The sequence below is a fragment of the Cygnus olor genome, chromosome 11 (genome assembly GCF_009769625.2).
Source record: "Cygnus olor isolate bCygOlo1 chromosome 11, bCygOlo1.pri.v2, whole genome shotgun sequence".
NCBI lineage: Eukaryota > Metazoa > Chordata > Aves > Anseriformes > Anatidae > Cygnus > Cygnus olor.
In genome coordinates, this window is record NC_049179.1 from 17,143,086 (window position 1) to 17,165,009 (window position 21,924).

General features: G+C 37.0%; 1 long non-coding RNA gene across 2 annotated transcripts in view; it reads left to right on the forward strand.

Moving 5' to 3' along the window:
• LOC121076282 overlaps positions 1-20,176 on the forward strand; it is a 105,614-nt gene extending 85,438 nt beyond the window's left edge. For both annotated transcript variants that reach the window (XR_005823444.1, XR_005823443.1), the window contains 2 exons: positions 3,936-4,005; positions 20,053-20,176. This is a non-coding gene — a long non-coding RNA (uncharacterized LOC121076282). The remainder of the gene's footprint in view (positions 1-3,935; positions 4,006-20,052) is intronic.
• The last annotated feature ends 1,748 nt before the right edge of the window (positions 20,177-21,924 follow it).

Here is a 21,924-nt window from a genome sequence, read left to right on the forward strand (position 1 = left end):
ATAAACCTTTCTTTCTTTCTTTCTGAAAGTGATTTATCACTTTCAACTTCAATGCAGTGTTTGAAGGAAAAATTGGCAACAAAACAGGCCCAGCAAAAATAGTTTAGAATAGTTCTGTACACAGAGAGATACACAGCAATAGCTGTGTCTGAGCCTGAAAATCTGTGATGAAAACCATTATAAAAGTTTCTAATATTATGCACTCAGGAAAAGAATGGAGCTAAAACTAGCCATCTTTGTAAAACATTGAACAATAATCTTGTAGCTATTTCTGTGCTGAACACAGACACATGCAGCTAGGAAGGTTTTCCAGTTTTTCAGCAAGCAGCAAATCAGCTAAGAAAACCCAGCTCGGTGAATTTATTTCATTTATGTACATTATTGATCTAAGACTTGTTTTTCTATCTAAGGCAAAGTGACAAAAACTTCTCTGAAGTGAAGCAAGTTCAAGCACTCTCAGCCTGGTTCCCATTAAACATCATAAGAACATTGTGATTTGACATTTATCTGGCAGCCTTAAATGTGAAAGACCAATGTAGCTAGTACACAGAAAATGGAAAGGCCTTTTTGGCACCACTAGGGATGCTTTTACTGGGTTAGGGTCAGGTGGGATGACAGAAGAGTGGAGGGAGGTAGTCTCATTTCATTGCAGACTTGAACTAACTTTGACCTCCAGGGTACCAGTGACTTACTGGGAAATTGCAAGAATGCTGTATTGCCCTTTATAGAATTATAATTTCTTGCCATTCAAAAAAGAAAAAAAAAAAGCTAATTAGCTAAAGGATATCTTATCTGATGTGTAACCCTCATCCAAACTGAATCAGGGATCACCGTGTTGCAATTCTTATAAAATGGAACTGTTGGAAACAATGGTGTTCGTGGCTGCAATTTGAATATAGACCTTAAAGAATCATGATTCCAAACTTCTTGGTGCCCTTTCCCTATCAATCAAAAGGAATCATATGAAATAATTATTAGGCTATATAATTATTTTACAAAATAGAAGGTGTTTTTACTGCACATTTCCATTTTAGTACCAATCATTACTTCCCTGAATACTAATAACAGTGTTAAGCATTAATAGCATGTTTTAAGGTAAAGGGTCAATAGTCTAAGACCTATGAAAGAATTCTGGGCATTTGCAATGTAAAAGAAACCTTTCACGGAAAAGTGTTAAATAATAAATGCATTTCTGGAGGAAATATTATATTGTGGACCATTTGGGGAGAAATGACAATTTATAGGACATCACTCAGCTGTCTCTGTTTAAAATATCTTTAATAATGCTGTGGCTTTGCACTTAATACAGAGGTTAACAGAAAGCTTGCAGCTCTCTGCAGAGGTCAGTGAATATTATACTAGCTGGAGGGAAACTGAGGAACATAAGTAAATTGTACATGATCACTCAGTGCACGAGTAAAAGGAGAAGGATGTGAAGTGGTAAATCAGTCCTCTAAGTGCAACACAATTTGGCCTTTTCTTTATTTCCAAATAGTAAGACACATTCTAATAATTCTTTTGAGGGTAGGATATGCACATGGAATGGTGAACTTATTCAGAAAAAGTAAAAGTACTTGAAACTTTTGTATCAAGCTTGTTTAAGCCAAGCAATTTGAGGAATGTGGAGGGAAGAATTAGAAATACTTGACGTCAGATTGAAATTTTTATTTATGCTTTCATACGCACATTGATGTTTTCTGGGACCAGAACTGATCTCAAGAAAGAGGCAGCTAAAGTCTGAAATCTCCTTGCCATATTAAAGTCAGTGAATGGATTCTTAATCAAACAATCATCCACTCTCAATGTCATTGTATAAATGCTGCGATTTATTCATTTTGAGGCATACTCCAACTGTTTTTTAGGGTTTAAATATGGTATGACTAATTAAGGCCCCAACAAGCTAATATGTTTCTCCATTAACTTTTTCTCTCCTAACTGTGCAAATGTGTTCCTCTGGCTAGAGCAGAAACTAAAGCGGACTATCTTCTGCTTTTCTTTATGAGCCTTTATTACATATAAGGCTATTTAATTCTATCCAGTGACTTGCAGTTCTGCAACAGGCCAAAGCAGCACCCACTTCTGATATAGGCACCTTCCTTCAGCAGAACATGCAGCTTGTTAAACCCATAAAACCTTCATGGGGAAAGGGCAGAGTGCTGGGTTAAAATTTGGACTGGTTCAAAGCTTTTTTTTGGTATGTGAATTGAAATAAGTGGGTCTGAGATAAATGAATGGATTTAGTTGCTGTGTGATGTAAGTTTTAGGTCCCCTCGTTTCTGTATTTCAATATGCATCCCTGAGTTCAGTATGCATATTCCCTATGCTATTGCAAGGCATCTCAAGCTAGGAACCAGCATACCGAGCAAGGAGACACCTAAACTAATAAATATGGAAATAGAGAAAAGGGTATGACTGAAATGTCCTGAGAAGATGCAATTTCTCCAGCCACTCTAGATTCATAACCTTGAACCTGAATACCCAAACCCTGTCTTAGCAGTACTGAGAAGGAATCACTCCTATAAAGCATGTTGAAGGAAGAACTGCAATTTCCCATTTACCACTCTACTGAATAGTTGCTGAGGAAATGGGTAATGTGAGTTCAATTGCAGGGGATCCAAGTGAGTCAGAGAAGTAATAACAGAGGTGGTTGTCATCTGCAGGCAATATACTCAGCACACCCCTGCCAGAAAAGGAAAATGTCCTAAGCTTATGCTTCAAAACCTTTTTGTTTATTTAATGAAAGCTTTATGTAAAATATGCTCCACCTAAATCTCCTTGAATCTAGCCCCAAATCTGCATTTCACAACTTTTTGTTTCTTTTTAATGCCTAGCCAGAAAATCAAAATTTATGATGCTTGCAGACCACATGAAACCAATGTTTACTATTCCAGTGGAGCAAATTCTTCTCCCAATACCCAATGGATAAACAAGTTTCAAGTGAGATCGGGACTACTTAAGATTCTTTCTGGTTCAGGTTTGTCCTACAGGTCTGCTCGTGTTTTCCTTGAGTATCACAACTCCCAGGAGTCAACTATTGCCTATCACCACTTGACAGTGGATTTTGTTCTTAACAAGCAGCATCTGTTGAAATACACCTGAACTTGCTGCTAGGCAGGTATGGAGAGGACAAAGAAGGACTGCTGCAGCAGCCAGCATACAAGTCTGCCAATATTTTGTACAAACAAAAGTAGATGGTTTGTTGCAGCACAGAAAGTTCGGTACTTGATGTCCTGCTTACCACTTTTTATTTATTTATTTATTTTTAAATTATGTTGGTTTAATACTGAAAGTTACCTGCTCCCATTTTTGGAGGGTGTGAAGTTGCTTTCTGAGAGCAAGTTCTACCCACTGTTACGACATAGAATCTGAGTGAGGGGTTGTCTGTAGTGAAGTTGTCCTGTATGCTACTGTTGCAGAGTTTTCTCATGTTTATTCATTATCAGAACTTATGAAATAGCATCAGTAAGACAAGAAAGTGTGTGCCTACTCTTCTGGTGGCTAGCAGCAATTATCTTATAATGCTATAGAATACATATCTGACCAGTAAAGAGTTAAAGAAAAAATGAATACTGTAAAAAAAATCAGGCCATCGTATAATGCCTCCTCATTGCTATAATGATATCAGTTGCAACAAGTCCAATGGCTGACCTCATTACAAGGGTTTAATTGCATTGTTACACAGTTTCACTTCTTCTCTCTGGCCTCTTTCTCTTTATGACAGCTTTAGAAAGGAATTTCAGCTTGAGGTCAAAGGAAATTAATTACTGCTTTCTTAATCTGTGCTCATCTACATTTAGAAAACTTGGGGCTTTTCACTAACATATTTGTGTCTCGTTTCTGTGTAGACCCAAAGTTATAAGACTTTTGTCCTTTGTGAAAGTGCATAAATAGCTTTTTTCATATCACAGGCCAGATTTTTTTCATGTCATTTACAGTTGTGCACATGTGGACTGATGCCAATGGAACCAATGGACTGTCTCTGGGTACACATTCACTGGGACTGAAGTAAGGCACTTTCAATGTAACTTTAATTCAGACTAAAGATTCCAGACAGATACCAGGTGTGAAAACAACAGCAACAAAATGAACACAAACAAACAAATAAACAAAAACCCAACAACAAAAGAAAATTCAGCCAAACAAACAAGCAAACAAATATAACTAGAATAAAATCAGAAACACAATCTTCAAAATTAATGGTAGCTGCTTCTGTAGAGAGGATTTTAAAAAAATGTGAATCTATGATACTAGTTTCTGCCTGTTAGCTACCTCCTGTTTCTATTAAATACATCATTTGTGTGTTAAAGAATACCCAGCTCATGCTTCAAAGATCTTGCAGTCCAAACAGCACATGACCCAACATACTGGCATCAAAACACAGAGGAGGGAGACAAAGACAAGGACACCATAACAATAGTCCCTGGTTGAAAAGCAAAAACATGTGCAAAACATGGTTAGATGCTGTTGTAGCATGAAATGTAAAAATAAAAACTTGGAAACTAGGGCCCCCAATCCTGTAATCCTGAAGGTCATTTGAATTGATTCTTTCTTCTTCCACAAACTGACTAATTTGGAGAAGAACCAAACTGCTGCTTCTGAAGAAAATAGTTTTGTTAATTCACTTCTTGAGGGGGTTGATTTTGAAGGGAAAATAGAATGAGAGAGATCTCTGAGGTAATTTGATGAATTAACTCTGAGGGGGGGTATGCCATGTACCAAGGATAATCTGGACAACATGCAATATAGTGTGGTCTAGTAGTATAAATCTATAAGAAAATGTTATGTTCTATCCATGTGCAAAACTACAAACAAGAAATATATTTTTCTGCTGAACATCAGTATTTCTACATTTACTATGGAATTCTGATTAGAAGTCATGGAAGTGTTGACAAAGATGAAAAAAATTATAAGTTTTGAGCCCCTTCACATGGTACACTGAAAGTTTCACAAGTCTATTTTCCAACTTTTGATCAGCTTTGCCACCCACTGAAATTCCCACTACTAGAACTCTGTGTGCTGTTAGTTGATTAGTTGCTGCCTCATTCTCCCCTTGCAAGCAGTAAGATTGGCAATAACAAAACTGCATCTGCAAAGCAAAGACAGCTCACTGAATATTTTCCCTTTCATCTATCTTGACTGAAATTCAGCTCAGTTAGAAATGCCTGCCGGAAGAGTAAGATTTCATATAGGTCAGTGGCAAGCCCTTACCATGAGACCTACACTCGTTAGAATTTCATTCTCATGATTGCCCAGTTTGTAAAACAGACCGTGTATGTCTTGTGATGTTACCACAAAGCTTTATGGGGTAGAAATTGAAAGTTTCAAGCCAACCATACGCAGCCATGTGTACAGTTGTCTTATACATGTTGCTGTCTGGAGCACTGTGACAGAAGCCATGGCACACTAGGGATAGGTTGAGTTTGAACTTACTCATATTACTCTAGAGTTTCTTCCAGGCCACACCTGATTTCAGATTCCTTTTTAATCATTTTGGATACCAGGCAAGCTTGATCTTCTGCAGGATTTCTGGCCACTACACAAGAGACAATTGATACCTTAACCGTTAATTTCACTGAAATCTAGTAGCCATGCTGAAAAAAGGTCCTGAGCAAGTCTAAACAGTGAATAAGCTTCTGACACTGTCTACAGCCATTAAGAGATGTAATAACACAGACAAATGTACCTGAACTAGATTAAATCTCAGTGTCTTGGGTAACAACAGCAGTGAAGTAACAGCCACATGAACTTCGGTATGCAATAACTACTTGCGTGAGCAGCTAAAGTTGCTTGGGTTTGTGCTAAGTCTTTCCTAAAGTGTATATTGAAAATGCTACTTTGGTATTGATATGTAAGGAACTTAGATCAAAGGTAGCTCTAATTATGCTCTAATTGAATTTTTGATTTTGTAAGAGAACTCCCCTTGGAGGGCATGGACTAAGTCACTACATTACAGTCTTTGAGTTATTTCACTCCTTGGGACCAAGAGTTTTGGTGCATTGATTGTCCAAGATGAATGTCGCATTGAGGTGTGAAAGGATGAAGTTGAAAGGCCTACTTAACACAGACATGGCACTGGTGACAGAATTAAATGGTAATGATATATAACAAAATGCTATTACATGAAATAGGATCTTTTTCACACAGTTTTTCGATTTTGTCTGATAGGAGTAGAAGAACAAAATGAAAAACTATTCATCAATCAGAGGTCTGGCTAGGTCAGACACTTTGGTCAAGCAATGTGAGTAATTCCACCTACCTGCACTATAATTTATTGCAAAATTAATGCCATAACATGCAAAGCCATTGTTAGACAAAAGTAATTCTTAACCCCAGGAAAAAAAAGCAAATTTTCTTTCTTTTTCTAGCTCTCTCCTTTTTTTTTTCTCTTTTTTTCTTTTTCTCTTTTTCTCTAACCTGACAAGATTAAACCTTTTTAATAAGCGGGGGTTTAAGGATGATTCACTTCTAATGATTGAAAAAGAGACCTTGAGGAGAGTTTGATAGACTTTCTCAGTCATTGACTAAACCAAGATATATTAAAAAAGGGAACAAAAGAGAGTGCAAGTTATTCATTTTTGTTAAAGTTTGCCTGCTTCATTACAACAAAATGAAATCAAGGCTTACTGGGAAGAACAAGCTTTGATATACTCTACTTTCTGTGAAAATTTTCAGGACAGTTTATTCTTAACCAGAATAAAATGCACTAATTCACCAATTCGCAGTCTTAATTGCACTGTTACGAGCTAGGGAGACAAATGGCATATTCTTATTTTTAAAATGTTGAAAATTATAGTTGTAGAAAAGGTCACTTATGTCTGGTGTTTGATTGGCCTTGATTACTTCTGAAAATTAAAATGTTATATTAACTGTGAAGCAATTTGTTGTTTCTAAAGGTGTTCTAAGGTTTTCATTAAGTATCATACATGTCTGCAGGAGGGACCAGGAAATGAGTGGAAACTTTAAAAAATACTCAACATGTCCAGAATTCATAGCAGATCCTCACAGTGCTCTCTTGTGAACATTATTATATCAATTCCCCAGTAAGAGAAACAGGTTGACAGAAAGGGCCATCCCCTTTCTTAGAGACTTGTGGGTATTCTTTGAGCTGCATCTTTTGTTATTCTTATCCAACAACTGTTCTGGTATATGCTGTATTCTGCCATGCAATGTGAAGAGGAGCCAAATCTTGTAAAACTCTAGGGAGCAAGATCAGGAAAGAGCATGCCTCATATATGTGTCTCCTCTTGTTATGCTTCCTGCGTAGTTTGAGGGGTGTTGACACAGATGAGATTATTTATCTGCCTCTCTATTCCACCACTTCATTCCTCCATCTCTTTTTTCATATATATAGTGAAACTGTTACTGGCAGTTGAAGGTAGGTTAGCAGGAGGAGGTAGAGTCATTCTTTGCAGAGGATTTGCCTATGTTGTGTACTGTTTCTCTGGGGTTGAGTGAATGAGAATAGATTTAGGAGATGGAGCCTGAGTAGAATGAATCTGAATAGGAAGGAAAGAAATAAGGAGCAACTCCTGTAACTATGAAGCAGGTCCAGATGTGCTGATGTACATGTAGCATTTCATTTTTTTTTTCCTTATGGATCTATTAACTCTGCAAGATACTCAGGCTCTCTGGTTTTGCCATTTATGTAAACCAAGTTTAGGGAAAAATGAGGAATAATTTAAGATCAGGAGTTAAATCAGAAGTGTTGCTATAATTGCCAGATAACTTTTCAGGAGAAAAGGCAACAAAAGATAGAGATTCCAACATGGAAGTAATCAACTTTGAACTAATTTGTGATGGTTTTCCTTTTAAGTGAAGGTGAGACAGACATAAACAATAGTGATGTGGTTTATGCATAGAGTAATATCTTACATATGAGAAAAAAAAATATAAAAGGGAAAAATATTGCAAAGATATTGGCATTGCCAAATCTTCTTTTCCTGTATTGTTTCTTTTGAAACTTCCACTCAAGGGTTGCAGACTGCAATATCTGGTGACCTGCATAAATTTGTATAGCAGCTAGTGTAGTGGTGTGATTCTGTTATCTAGACTTCACATCTTACCTGCTGGGGACTTTCAAGAAATGATGTTATAGTACAAGTAATGCAGGTTTTTTTTTTTTTTTTTTTTTTTTTTTTTTTTTTGTTGTGGCTTTCTTATAAATATTATGGTAGAAATCTTCAAGCATACAAGATCCACCTGTATGTGTGTATATACGGAATTGCATCTGAAATTTGGTGCTTGCAAACACCTGCAGAACAGTCTTCATTTATATAAATAAGCCCTTACATCTACTAGCACCCACATGCTGACTGCAGTTAAAGTTTGCTGCCCAAAAAGCTCATCTGGAACTATTTAAGAAGACATAAGCACAGGACTTTGAATTGCATTCTTGAACTTTGCGACGTCTGGACAAAACTTTTAGCAACCATTATTTAATAACCTTTCATTTTTCTGTTATTTAAAGGGCACATGCGAATCTCACCAATTTTTGTTGTGTTGTAGGTTTCATGCAGTTGCACATCTGAACGGCAGCTAAAAGTCTTACCCAAGTTTTCTGGGGTAGTTTAGGAAAGGTATAAAATACACACTGTACTGCCCCCAGCAGGTAGGTAGAAGTACAGGTGTTGGAAACACCTCCTGGATGCGTCATGCTGAGCGCTATTCACAGTGCTTAAAAGAACCTAAACTTTGGCACTGGAACCGGTAACATCTTTTGCAAGAACCTTCACCTGTCCAATCCCCATTGCAGAGTAAGCTTTTTGCTTTTAGGTAATGCCTATTTCATCTTGTAAAGACGCACATGACAAAAGGGCTGGCATTAGCCACATATCCATAAAAGCCTAGCAACCAAGAGTATTATCTTTATTCACAAGAAGTATAGCACTTTTAAGGTTCAGAAACATATATAAAAAATGGGTTCTGAAATGGTCATTTTTCCCCTCTGCTATGCCATTATAGTGATCAGCCAAGCTTCTGCAAGGTAAATACTTTTGAAAAATAAGTGGAAATTTGCTGCAAATCAGTCCCTTTTGTGCATGGCCACAGGAGCATGTTGAAATGTTTGGACACTAATACCCATTCATTTTCTTGGCTCCATAAATAAAAGCCGCCAGCTATGTGGCGGCCGTGAAATGGTATTCTTCAGGACCCAGCAGGAAGCCCCATCCTTATTACCACTGCAGGGGGCAGGACAGGCCCAAAATAGCAAGACAACTAAATCAAGACATTTTCAATGTCTAACAAAATGACTGTGGTTTAGAGAGAAGCAAGAGGTTGGAAAAAAATTGGACAGCTTTTATACTTAGCGTAATACCTTTGTTAAAAGAGTTCAGATAAGAAAATAAGATCTTAAAAAAACACAACACACACACACAACATAAGCATATTTCTGAATATCATTTGAAATATGTAAAGATCTTATGGAATCATAAACAGAGTGCACTGCTGTCTGAAAGGAGATCCTGTTCAAGTCATTTTGCAAATGGTAGGCCATGGTTCATGGTAAACCTCTTCTGGCAACATTGTTGTATTTCTTGGGTTTTGATGGAACCAGAAGGTTTGAAAAGAGACATTGGAAATTTATCAGTAAATTGGAAATACACTTTTGGCCCACAGAAAATTACAAAAAAAAAAAAAAAAAAAAAAAAAAGAGAGAGAATATTTATAAGAAAAGGTTTTAGACTAAACCGTTAATTTTCCTACAGCTTTATTTAATTTTTTATATACTTCATATGTCAGGAAATATGATGGTAGATTTTGGTGTAGCAGCATAGTGAAGGACTGCTATGTTAATGCAACATGCTGTTCTTTATAGCTGAACCATGCTTATCTGGGGAAAGATTAAAGTAGTTTTAATAACTGAGCTTCAGGTAAGTGGGATACTTTAAGTGTCCAAAGAACAATTCGAAGGATACCACCTTGCTGAAGATAATCAAGGATTAGACTGATGAGGTTTTAATGAATTCATAGTTCATTGCAGTACTTCAAAACCAACACGCGTCATTCTTTACAATTACACCACAAAAATACTTATGGGGAAGATCTTGTTTTTATTTTACATTTAAACACCAGAGAAAAGTCAAATCAGTGTATTACTGAGTATTGCCTTAACTAGAACTTTTGACAGTAAAAATAGTTTGACAATGAAAAGGGGGAAGTACAGTGAAAGTTCAGTGCTGTAACTACCAACATGTGCACAAGGCGGTCTCCATCTCCATCTTAGCGTGCCACTTGAGACTGCCATCAGGCTCAAACTGCCAGACCATTCAAACTTTTTTTGGCTCTCCTAGCTCTGCCTTGCAGTAATGCAGACTGTCCAGGGAAATCCAGACACGTGATAGGGGTGGTTCATTTTCAAGGTCTTTCCTTACAGTTGGAACAGAGAGATCTAGCTTACTCTGTATGGCTCAACAAACTCAGTCCTGGAGAGTAAGGCCATGGTCTGTGCAAACAAACACAATGTGGTAACATACAAAGGATTCTGACGGACCTATCCTTATGCTTAGACATACACACATACAAGCATATTGAGGTAAATTGTAGAATCAGAACTCTGATATAAATAAGGAATGAAAAACACGAAACACGATAGAAATTCAAGTCTAATTGTTCCTTGTCTTTTCCATAATGATTGAAGGAAACATTAAGCGGATATCCTGATTATACCTGGTAAAGACATACGAAGGTTTCAAAGGTGTCATTATCTATGTGAAAGCCAGAATAGTTCATCTCCATCCTATAAATTTCTCTGCATTGTTTTGTTTCACCTCCTTCCTGTGTGGCACAGGTTTTGCAGAAAGGGTAGGTTGTGTCCTATCCAGACTGTTGGTAACCATAAGCCTAATCCTTGAGCGTACGAGCACAGGTGGCCTTCCTCTTCCCATTACACAAGTAATTTAAGATATATCTTTGGGGCATTGACAGAAACCCAGATACATGAGGCTGCTTGCTGCCCAGCTGTACAGCTCACCTTCCTGACCTCTTGGTTTAAAAAACAAAGGATCAACCAGCCTACAAAAGAAACTGTAGCAAAAGATACATTGGTGTCAGGACTATCACTATCATAATTGACACTACGAAAGTAATTCAGACATTAAGCCTGTAATCTGTGCTGCTGTTTTTATCTGCTTCACTTAAAAGTTGCAAGGCCAAAATTCATTGAAACCAGTGGAGATTCGCCCTCTTACTCATTTACATTTGGCCCGCTGAGTGCTTGGAAAAATCTTGCCAAATTCTTTGAAAGTTTGTATTTCCAATATGACTTCCAAAATAATTAACCCTGCAAGTAGGATTTAACAAACTTGTGTTTGATACGTGAAAGGAATAATACCTGAAACATCTTTCTTATGCTCAGCCTTTTATGACTTAGACTTTAATGCTTGCAATAAACATTAGCTTACCTAATAAAAACTCTAGTATTTCAGAGCTGGCGCACAGTATGTTAACTGCATCTGGTGTCAACTGGAGCTAATTAATATTTTTATAGGTGTCTTCTATCCACTGTAGTTTAAACAGAAATATTGTGGGGTGCTTACATCAAAGCTGGAGGCAATTGAGAGCTGTGGCTTGCTTTCTAGGCTGAACTGATAGCAAGTAGACCAATTTTTATAGGATTGTAAAAGCTAAATGTGGCCATGGTTCATGCAGAGAAGCACTTTTCCCTGTAGCTCTCGCAATTCAGCACTAATGCTCATGGCTTGTTTGCTGCAAGGTAGCTGGAGAGATAGACAGAAGGACAGCAGACAGATAAACTGGCAAATAGCTATGCCTCTACTTAGACAAAGCACACAGTGACCCAGACAAACCACACTTTTTTTCTCTCTTTCTAAAGGCTTTAAAAATGTGCTCTATCAAGCATTTACTTGTGGCACAGATAAGATTTATGTAACAAGACTGGGCTAAAATTAAAAAGAAAGATGAAATAGCACAAGTGGTGCTAATATGTGTTTTGAAGCGTACCAATCGGCCTAGTGCAATGTCACAGCCCTGGGCTACATTTGCAAGTGGTCGAGCATCTCCTTTTTAAAAGGTTAACCTACAAAGAGCACACAAGTCCCTCTGTATGAATATGGGCAAACACCCAGGGAGCTCCACAACAATAAGAAAATAATGACATCAACCTGACCATGCTTAAGTACATAACATGCTGAAGGTTCACGGTTGTGTGGCCTGGAACAATAAAGGAAAAATAAAGAAGCCTGCTTGGTAGGCCCCAGCTGTTATTAGCCATGCTGTGAGATCAAGGGAAGGTATGATATGGGCTGCCATTTCAATTGAGACCAGGTTAATCTCTCAATTTGTGGAAAAGAAAAAATAATAATAAAAAAAAAAAGGGGGGGAGAGAAAGCAGTCTTCACTCCACAGTGCTACATATGGGACAAATAACAATATCCTTATTTACATAATCTGTCTTTAACCCTTTCCTAATAGAGACTTAATTTCCTAAGAGTCACAAACTGCAGATTTAATTTCCCTGCCCACTGCAATGAAATATCAAACCTCCGTTAACTGTTTCTCACTGGTGCTGCTGACGTTTGCAGCTGACATCAAACGCTGCCGATGTTTGCCCAGGAGAGAATGTTGGTTGCAGCAGGAGGATCAGAAACAGCTCTAAGTAGCTCTGGATGCCACTGTCTTTCTGTCATTGATCTGTTTCTAGCACTGGGTAACTCATTGAAAATTTGTGCCATCATTTACAGCCATGAAATATGGCAAATAATACTAAGGACTCTCACCAGTGCTCTCAATTAATGCATTGCATTTCTTGAGTGAAGCGTTTTGTAAGTGAAAAATTGTCCCATTTTAAAGTGACAATGTGGAGGCAATGCAGTGACTTGATCTAATAGCTGCTCTTGATGTGTAAGAATCTGTATTGATGAGAGGAGGGAGGGAGATCCAGGCTTCTCGGAGGTCATACACGAGCATCCCTCAGACGCCAGGTCTAGGCAGGATTTTCCAGCAGGTCTGCTGTGGAGGGCTGCTTTCCAGCCAACTTGAAAACTGAAACATATGTTTAAGGGTATGATATAATAGATACATAAACATAATAGTCTAGAGATACTATGTTATGTTTTATTTGTAGTTTCTTATGTGTAAGCCAGTATGTATGCAGTCTGTGAGGCTCCCCTGGGGAGATGCTTAACTTCTCCTGACTGCTGTCCTCTGCAGCAGCCCTCTGCAATTTGGGGGAGATTATTCCTTCCCCAAGAGCAACAGAGCTTGATCACAGAAGAAGAGATAGGGGAAAAGGGAGCCTGCAACAAGGGCTAAGGCCGAGATACTCCTGAGGACAAGGAGCAGACAAGCCTCAGGCAGAGAAAGCACAAGGTTTCCAAGGGAGCTAGGAGACTGCATGGAACTTGTCAAAATTTAGAAAGTCACTGAGCTGCTGATCTGAGAGCAAGCCTGAGAGAAACGACCCACCTTCTGAGGACACAGGAGGCAGCGAGAGAATTTTGCAGAGTTTTGCATTCCCTTTTTTTGTGTTTCCTAATCTTTTTGAGTTTTCTTTCATTTGAAAAAGTTAATTGTTCTTATTTGCAAAGCTAGAGGTGTGTTCTTGGCGTGTTTCCTTTACAGGAAAAGATGCAGGTAGAGTCATCTCAAAGCTCTGCTGTCTCAGCATCAGCAGTATTAATAATTTAAAAATTTTGTGCTTTTTTTTTTTCCTCCCTGGGTACCACGATGATTGATTTGGATATCTAAAAATATCTGTATGAAGCTGAACCAGGGGCAAATAGCAACTCTGTGGCAAGGCAGAAAACAAGGTCCCTAAATATCCAGATAGCATGTCAGCCACTATGCAGTTATTTCTCACTGCGTTATTCCTGTATCCCTGATCATCTTAGAAAAGTTGATCTAACAGTAGTAGGTGTATTTATTTTTTTGTTTTCAATGTAGGCTTTGCTCTCAGCTGTGTTTTAAGACTTTATACTGTAACACTTCATTGTTAGTTCATGACTTATTCAGACTTTAACTATTCTAACAACAACAACAACAGTTTTCTTTCTACATACAGATTATATTGATTTTTGTTGAAAAGTGTAAATAAAATTGCATTAAGAGGGTGAGATCAAGGCAAAAGTTTCATTCTGTTATGTAAAACCTCCTTATACTGTATTATCGTGGAAGATTTCTCACCATGAGTGAGAACTTTCTTATGCTGAAAGTACTATGATTGATACTTAAAAACTAGCATGTGTCCTTCGCAGATACAGGGAAACAACACTCAAAACTTTGACACTGTGCAGATCCCACTCCATTAAAATGTTTTGTTTTTTTTTTTTTCGTATACACATGCATGAGCATGTCTGTGTATATATAATAAATAGGGATATGTCATGGTAGTTGCTAGAGATGCTTGTAAGCAAGACATATATACAAAATACAACTAACTAAAGATTCAGAGAAAATCCTCTAGTTCATACCTATTTATTCATTTCTGTTGTATAAATCAACTTCTAAACTTTGTTTATGAAGGGAAATACCTCAAATACCTACACAATCTAAGCTAAAATACTGCTTGTACTTTAGCTAGAGTGCTTGCTTAGGAATGGTGATGGAGGAGGTATTGATCGTAGAACTGGCTCTGAAAATTAACTTACTGAAACAAATGGGCTTGTTGAACAAGGAGGGAATACCAGAACTTGCCCCTGTAAGACACCTCAACAAGGTTAGTTCTAATTTATTAGTGTAACCATCTTGCTTGGATTATTTCTTTTTGAAGTCTGCAACTTTTGAGAAAATCCTATTGGTAATACAAAGTAAAGATCATTGTGGTGAAGGTGTTATATTGGTAGAACTGTAAAGTTCTTTGTATTTTGTGACTGGAATACTATATATTTTTATGAATGGTTTTCTATTACAAAGTGATACTGTGCAGCATATATTTGGAACATTAAGGGTGGCCAATTCTTCTGCATTAATGTTTTTGATGGAGATTCTTTAGCATATTCATTTTGCCTGAGATCAGGGACTATATTAGAACATAAAAATCTTTGTACTGTATTCGGAGACAAGTTTCTCTTTGTGTATTTTTTCTGTTCTTTTTCTGTTTCATTTTTTTGTGTGTGTGTGTTTGTGACTAAACACCAAATAACAAAGAATTTGAAAGCAGATGTTCCTTCCAATTTGTTTTTTAGTATTATCTTAATTCATTAAAAACATATTCCTGACACTACAAGGCCAAATGGTCAAACACTGGAGGTCAATTAAAAAAACGTCCTGTCCTTAAGCTCCAGAGTACTCCTTTTTCAGAATTACACAACCCATGTCCTAGATCTTATTTCTCTAGTAAATGTACTCTCCTCAGCAGTTAACTAACTTCTCCACTGAACTGACAGAACCAACTTAATCTTTCTAGATTTATGCAGCACCTCGAGGAAAGACTGTATTTATGTCTGTTGAGCTGTATGTGGTCTGTGGCTACTTTCCCTCTGGTACAGATTTTGTCTGCTCTTCAGTGCTTTGAATTCAACACTTCAGATTATAATGAAAACTTCCAGATGTAGGGTCTAAATTTTTTGTTACGTATGTTCATAGCAGGGAACATCATGGAGTCCTAGTGCTTGAATGAGTGCTATACATTACTTGTAATAAAAAAAAAAAAAAAAAAAGAAAAAAAAAGGCAGTAACTGGGCTATCACTTCCTAATTAATGATATTGTAAAGATAAAAAATAAATCTATAACCTACTCCTTTCCTACTCACTAAGTCTTGTAGCAAGAAGATGTGGTCCCAAATAATGTGTCTGCACTTGCTGTCATGGAAACACGTGGCATGGCTTCTCTTGCCTTTGCAATGGAAGGAGTAAGTTCTGAATCCTTATTATGAATTTATGTACAGAGAATCATTAGGAAACATTTCTTATGTTCTTTTGGCAAATAATTGCTAGCACACATTAAATCATATCTTATTTTATTCACACAGCACTTTACAGCAGTGCAGCCAGGTGTTAGATAATAATAGAGGAACTTCAAATGGCTTGGCGGTTCAATTAGGAGAAGCATCCAAAAGTTTCGATAGTTACCTGGAGCCCTCCCAAACCATGCTGGTCTGGAAACCGAACTAAAAAACTCTCATTAAAAAACCCCACCCTGCTTTGTAGAGAGATCCTTTTTCTTCTGTTTCGTATGGTACCTTAAATGTTGAGTACTTGCAAATGATTATATAATGTGTTATTTACTAAAAAGTTCATAGAAAACTAAGGACACAGGACTCGCTGACTTTTGATACTATGTTGGTCCGTATTTCCCGTTCCCATTACAATCAGAAGTACTAAGGGAAAAATAACCAGCAAATTAGCCTTTCAAAAAGTCTATCAGAAACTAAGAAAACATACCTTACTGTTTTTTAATAGTTTCTCAAATTCATTCTAACTTTAGTAAATCAATTTTCATATTTTTGATGACACTGTGCTCCTCATATATACAAATATACGATTTGAAAGGACAGCAAACTGAAAGGAGAAAAGAGTAAATCAAGTTTTGGCAAGTACAGTGTTTATTGACAGCAACAAACAGGTTTTTATCATCTTTTCTGTATTATAAGGCTGCTTATGAAGACAGAAGTTTTGGCTTCTCTGAACTTAAGAAAATTAAGGTTCTGCCAGTAGAACACCCCAAATGTTTCCTCACTGCTGTAATCCGTCACATGAAGACAGGAATTGCCCAGCACATGTGTTCAGAACAGAACCCAGATCTACAGTGCTAACTCTGTGGTCTTCACTCTGCATTTTCTTTTAATGTAATTCTGTTCACAAGCAACAGTGCTACCAATCTGAAATCCTCTACCTATGGATTTTAAGGAAAAAAATTGTTGGTGCAAGATTTTGATCTGAAACACCATTTATATATATCATTGAATTTGCTTCCAGAATAAATGACGTTTCTCATTTCCTTGTGGGAAATATCAATATTGTAGAGGTGAGAATATGGCTATTATTTTTTCTCCATTTTCTCTTTGGACTTTATGTAAAAATAAGATACCGTTGGTGCTGTGGACAAGTGTGAGACCACCAGCTAATTTTGCATAGCCCACTGAACAGTTAGATGGGAATTGCTCTTCAGGGTGTTCTCTTTGACAATAAACAGAAGCCTCAAGTCTGTGTTTGGCTGCAGTTCAAAAAAATTACTAAGGAATCCTACACACTTATGTATATGAATACAAGCAACTGCACATTCCCATACAGTAAGCTTGCAACCACAGTTATTAACATTTTGAAATGAGTAAATGCAAATAAAATGACTGAGTAATACATGTTATGTTAAGATCAGCTATATGAAAAGCAAAAGGATTAAAAGTTAATTTCATCCTTTTTAATTCAAGGGACATATAAATGGCATTCTGGGTAGAGTCAACTCCTCTTTTATCAGTCCTTTGATGCTGCTTTCTCACTGATTCAGTTGTTCAAATGCTACCTACATAATAAAATCCTGAGTTAATTTACTAAGATTTTACACCAGTGCAAATGAAAGAAGGGAAAGTGCTAAACAAGGCAATTAGCACTCTGTTTAGTGCACTCCCAAAATAAATGTAGGCAATTTACAATTTGGCAAATGGCACTCTATCTGGATCCAAGTCATTTCTGCCTAAGGGGTTGGTGCAGTTCATTAGGGGTGAAGGGAAAGGGTCTTTGTTTTGCTTCACTTTTTAAGTACATGTGTGTGTGTGTATATATGTATATACACACATACAAATACACATGTTGCTATTAAGGTCCACTCCATTTTAGTGTGCAGCAACCAATGTGACCCCTTTGGGGTTGTTAGGATTTCTGGTAGAAAAATGTCAAGCTCCATGCTTGCATTGTCCACATAAATGACCTCATTTATGGTGATAATGCTCCTTCCAAAGTGAGGGCTTTCAAAATTGGCAATTCACTGATAACCTCCTTTGTGGCTTTCTTGCCAGGATGGTTTTCTACGTAGTTACATGTTTATCATCACTGGAGCTATTCAGATCAGATCCATGAACCTGGGAATGTCCTGAGTGAAATGATAAGATAAAGTACTCTGCAACTACAACTGACTCTCTTTTTAATTGACAGGAAGACTGCACTATGACTTCCATGTTTATTCTCGTAAGCTCCTTATTAATGCAAAAATAATAGCTGTTATTAATGCAGAATCACAGCCAGCATTAATATTTAAGATGTAAGAATGAAGGAGGTTAAATATGTGTTTATATTAGTTTTAAACAAAGAGCTCTGCAAAACAGTTATGGCAAGTAATGATGACCGTGTTCATAGAGAGTGTATGTGGCATGAAATACCTGCTCTGTTCTGGGATTTAAATACATATTCTTAGTGGAATAAAGGTGTTTAGTCTCCTGCACTGTCATGCCACTGTCTCTCTGAATTGCTACTGTTTCTTGAGAAACAGAACCCAGACTAGGATTCTAAACGAAATATGTGGTATACTATGATATTAGCACTGATTTTTGTTTGTTTGTTTGTTTGTTTATTCAGTCAGTAGAGCTCTTTTATATGATAGATCATAAGGTAAAAGCATTCTTTTGTGCCCTCTAGCTGCTGGTTGCACAAATGAAAGAAAGAGGGAGAAAACAACCCTGTGATTATTAAATTCTCCTCATCTTTAGGGTTAAGTACCCTGGCTAATAAAGATCTCTCGTGAGGATAAAGTTTCTTTCTTGGCAATGTCACATCCATTTAAGTAAAAATCATTTGGATGCTTTCAGGGATTGAAGCTGTTACCTTTACATAAAGCATGTACACCAATTCTTTGTATTGTTTTTATCCTCTGAGAATGCCTGACATTGCATTTCTTGGTTAAGCAAACCTCCCACTGAGGGCAGGCTGTGGGATTGGGCCCTTTTGTGCTATAGAAATCTCTCTGTCTCACAAGAAGGAAAAAAAATCTTTATATGTTCCTGTAAAAATACAAGAACTATTTCATATCATTGAACGTACACTTTCAGACTGTGACAGTTCAGCCTGATGTTGCACTGAGCAGTCGTTAAGTCTTTTGTTTTCAGACTAGTTTTTGTTAGCATCACATTTGTGGCTGATCTGCATACTCTCATATTTCAGGCTGTTTTGTTCTCTTTGCTGGGTTATTCTATTAATACATTTCTTAAGACAAATAATTAAATTTCCTCATTGTTTCAGATTATAAATCATTACTATATATTTATTTATTTATTTATTTATTTTGGTCTGAAAATTCTCATCACTCAACAGCAACCATGCTTAAACTCCTTGAAAAACAGTATGGGCCAGAGCACCACTGGACTTCTCTGTGGATGTCATTTGTGTATGTGCATATTTGGGTTTATGTAGGCTTAATTCAGAGCAAAAAGGGTCTAGTTTAGACAGTAAGAAGAACTTGATAGCTTTTCAGCACAGTTTAGCACTGGTGTGGATTGGCAAGGGACGCGTAAGAGGCTGTGCTGCCTCTGGTTTTCAAGAAGAGGTTGGACAAACATGTCAGGAATAGTTCAGGTACCTGATCCTGCCTTGAGGCAGTTATGCCATATAGACAATCTCTCTCAGTCCTTTTCAGCTTAGTATTTTTATGACTCAGTGCTCCTGCACTTTCCAGGTGAAACTGAATGCTTGAATTGCATTGCCTTGTGTAGAACTATTCCTTCCCCTAAGGGCTGTGCCTGTGTTTTGGAGACAGTGAATGATACCAATGCCCTTCCCCTCCCACTCTGAGGAAGAGAAGGAGGTTCATCAGCCTCCAGGCTGTCTGTCAGCAGGCTGCTCTCATCAGCCTAAGCTTGGCATACCTCTTCACCTTTGCTCATGATCTGTACAGGTGGGCATTTTCCTTGTCAGAGTTGAACCTCAGTACAAAATGAAGCAGTCTTTGCTGAACTGTACGTAATGCAACAACATTCAAAATACATCTGGATCTTATTTACATCTCGGAAATAAAAAGGGGGAAACCCTTTCTCTCAGCATCAAATATTAGTTATTATTTTTTGTTATATCCTTGTTATTTCATCAAAGTTATTGAGACTGTATGGGAATACCTGGAATCTGTCTTTGTCCCTGTGATGCATACGCATCTTTTCTATTCCTGTCTAGGACTGAATAACACTAGGAAAGGACCATGCAAGATAAAGAGGAGGAGCGTAACTTCTGAAGAAACTGTTTTGCTCTGCTTTGGGTTTTCCCGATATTGTCAATTCTTTGTTTTGAATACATTTTTTCCCCTTTAAGAGAAGTATACTCCAAGCCAGTCTTGTGCTACAGCTTCTTTACCTTTGTCTGCCTAACTCAGCTGGTATTTAATTGGTCAGCAATAGGAGGGAAGTCTCCTTTGAGGTAATGAATATTGACTGTTTATGTTGAAATGTCACTGTGAAAAGAAAGCCCAGCACCAAAGAGGCGGAACTCAGTGTGAGAGTTTCAGACACAAAGAAGACACCAGCAAAGCACAGGCATTGAAAAGCAAAGCAGCTGAAATTCAAAGAAAAGATGAAACAGAAATGGTCTACATGTGTGGGAATTTTAAGCTGTCAGTTGACAGGTGAAAAAGTCATTATTCCACCTGTTAGAACTAAGTGTAATTGCTTGTTTTTCCTAAAATAACACAGAGGCCGTGACTCATATATATATATATATTAATTTAAAATTCATTTAAATGTATTTGCAAATACTTTACTTTTTATTTCAAGGTAAGTGAATTAAACTCATTAGCCAATTTCTGTACCTCAGATATGCAAGAAAGAAGGTTTTACATCTTGTATCAGGTATTAGATAATCAAATCTTATATTCAATCTTTTCTTTCATCAAGCGACTTGAATAGCAACTTCAGAGTTCGACATGCAAGTTTATCATCCATTCTAGAGCACTCATTGATTTAGAATGAATAAAGGCTGTTCTCCAGAAAACAATCTTTACATCAATCCGCTGCATGATGTATGGCCTGGAAGTTTTCACTGTTGCATAAAAGCTGTTCTTTGTTTCCAGATGCGTAATAAGGAACCACAGTCCTTGTATGAGGTTCTGATATATTTTAAGCCATTTCTTATCTAGATGACATGGAGAAGCCAAGCAGCAGATTTCTGGGGTCCATAATTGAGTTTTGGTTCTTGAAACCACTGTTCCTTCACCTCTGTCATTTTTTTCTGATGACCTCTAGGGAACTCTGCTGAATAGTTTTTGCAAAATTGACCCACTGCTATGGAGTATAACCTCTAGTTGTTCCATTTTGTTCATCTGAGTCCTTTAGTATTAAGATTTGATACACAAGGACATTTTTATTGTTAATGTTAACACTGACTTCATTGTTTTGCTTAAAATAATGGAGTTCAGCTAGGGACTGGGCTCATAATTTTTAGCCATAGATATTGTTGATTTTAAAAATTACTCATTGTTTTGTTTTGTTCTTTTTAGATTCCCTTCTATTTGATTTTATATTCCATATTAGTAAATTAAACTAAACATCTTAGGGAAAGCAGGAGTAAATAAGTAAAAGCTCTTAGTAAGTCAGCATGCCTGAAAAAAATATATATATATTGCCAACACATTTCTGCTTTTTTATGAAAAACTGCTCAAAAACTTAAATTAGAGCAGCTCAAATATACTTTTATATTAAAAAAAAAAAAAGTATTTTTAAATAGATGTGAAGATTGAATGGATGATGCAAGCATTCCTTCGAAAATCTAAGCCTTTATTTTCAAATCTCCGTTTGAGTTTTGGCACTTAAAATATTCATGTGGTGTTTTTAAAATGTTCCCTGAATCAGACAAGCATTTCAATCCAGTAGGCTTTTGTTTTTTATTTTCTTTTAGTGAATCATTGAACAATTTCTGCATTAGCTTCAATCTGGACCCATTCATGCAATGTGTTCATCTGAGACATTCTGAAGTCCTGCAGTGTGCTGCTTTAAATAGAAAAGTGTCACCAAGACCTGGACTATAAACAAAACATTATTAAATGAATTAAACGTG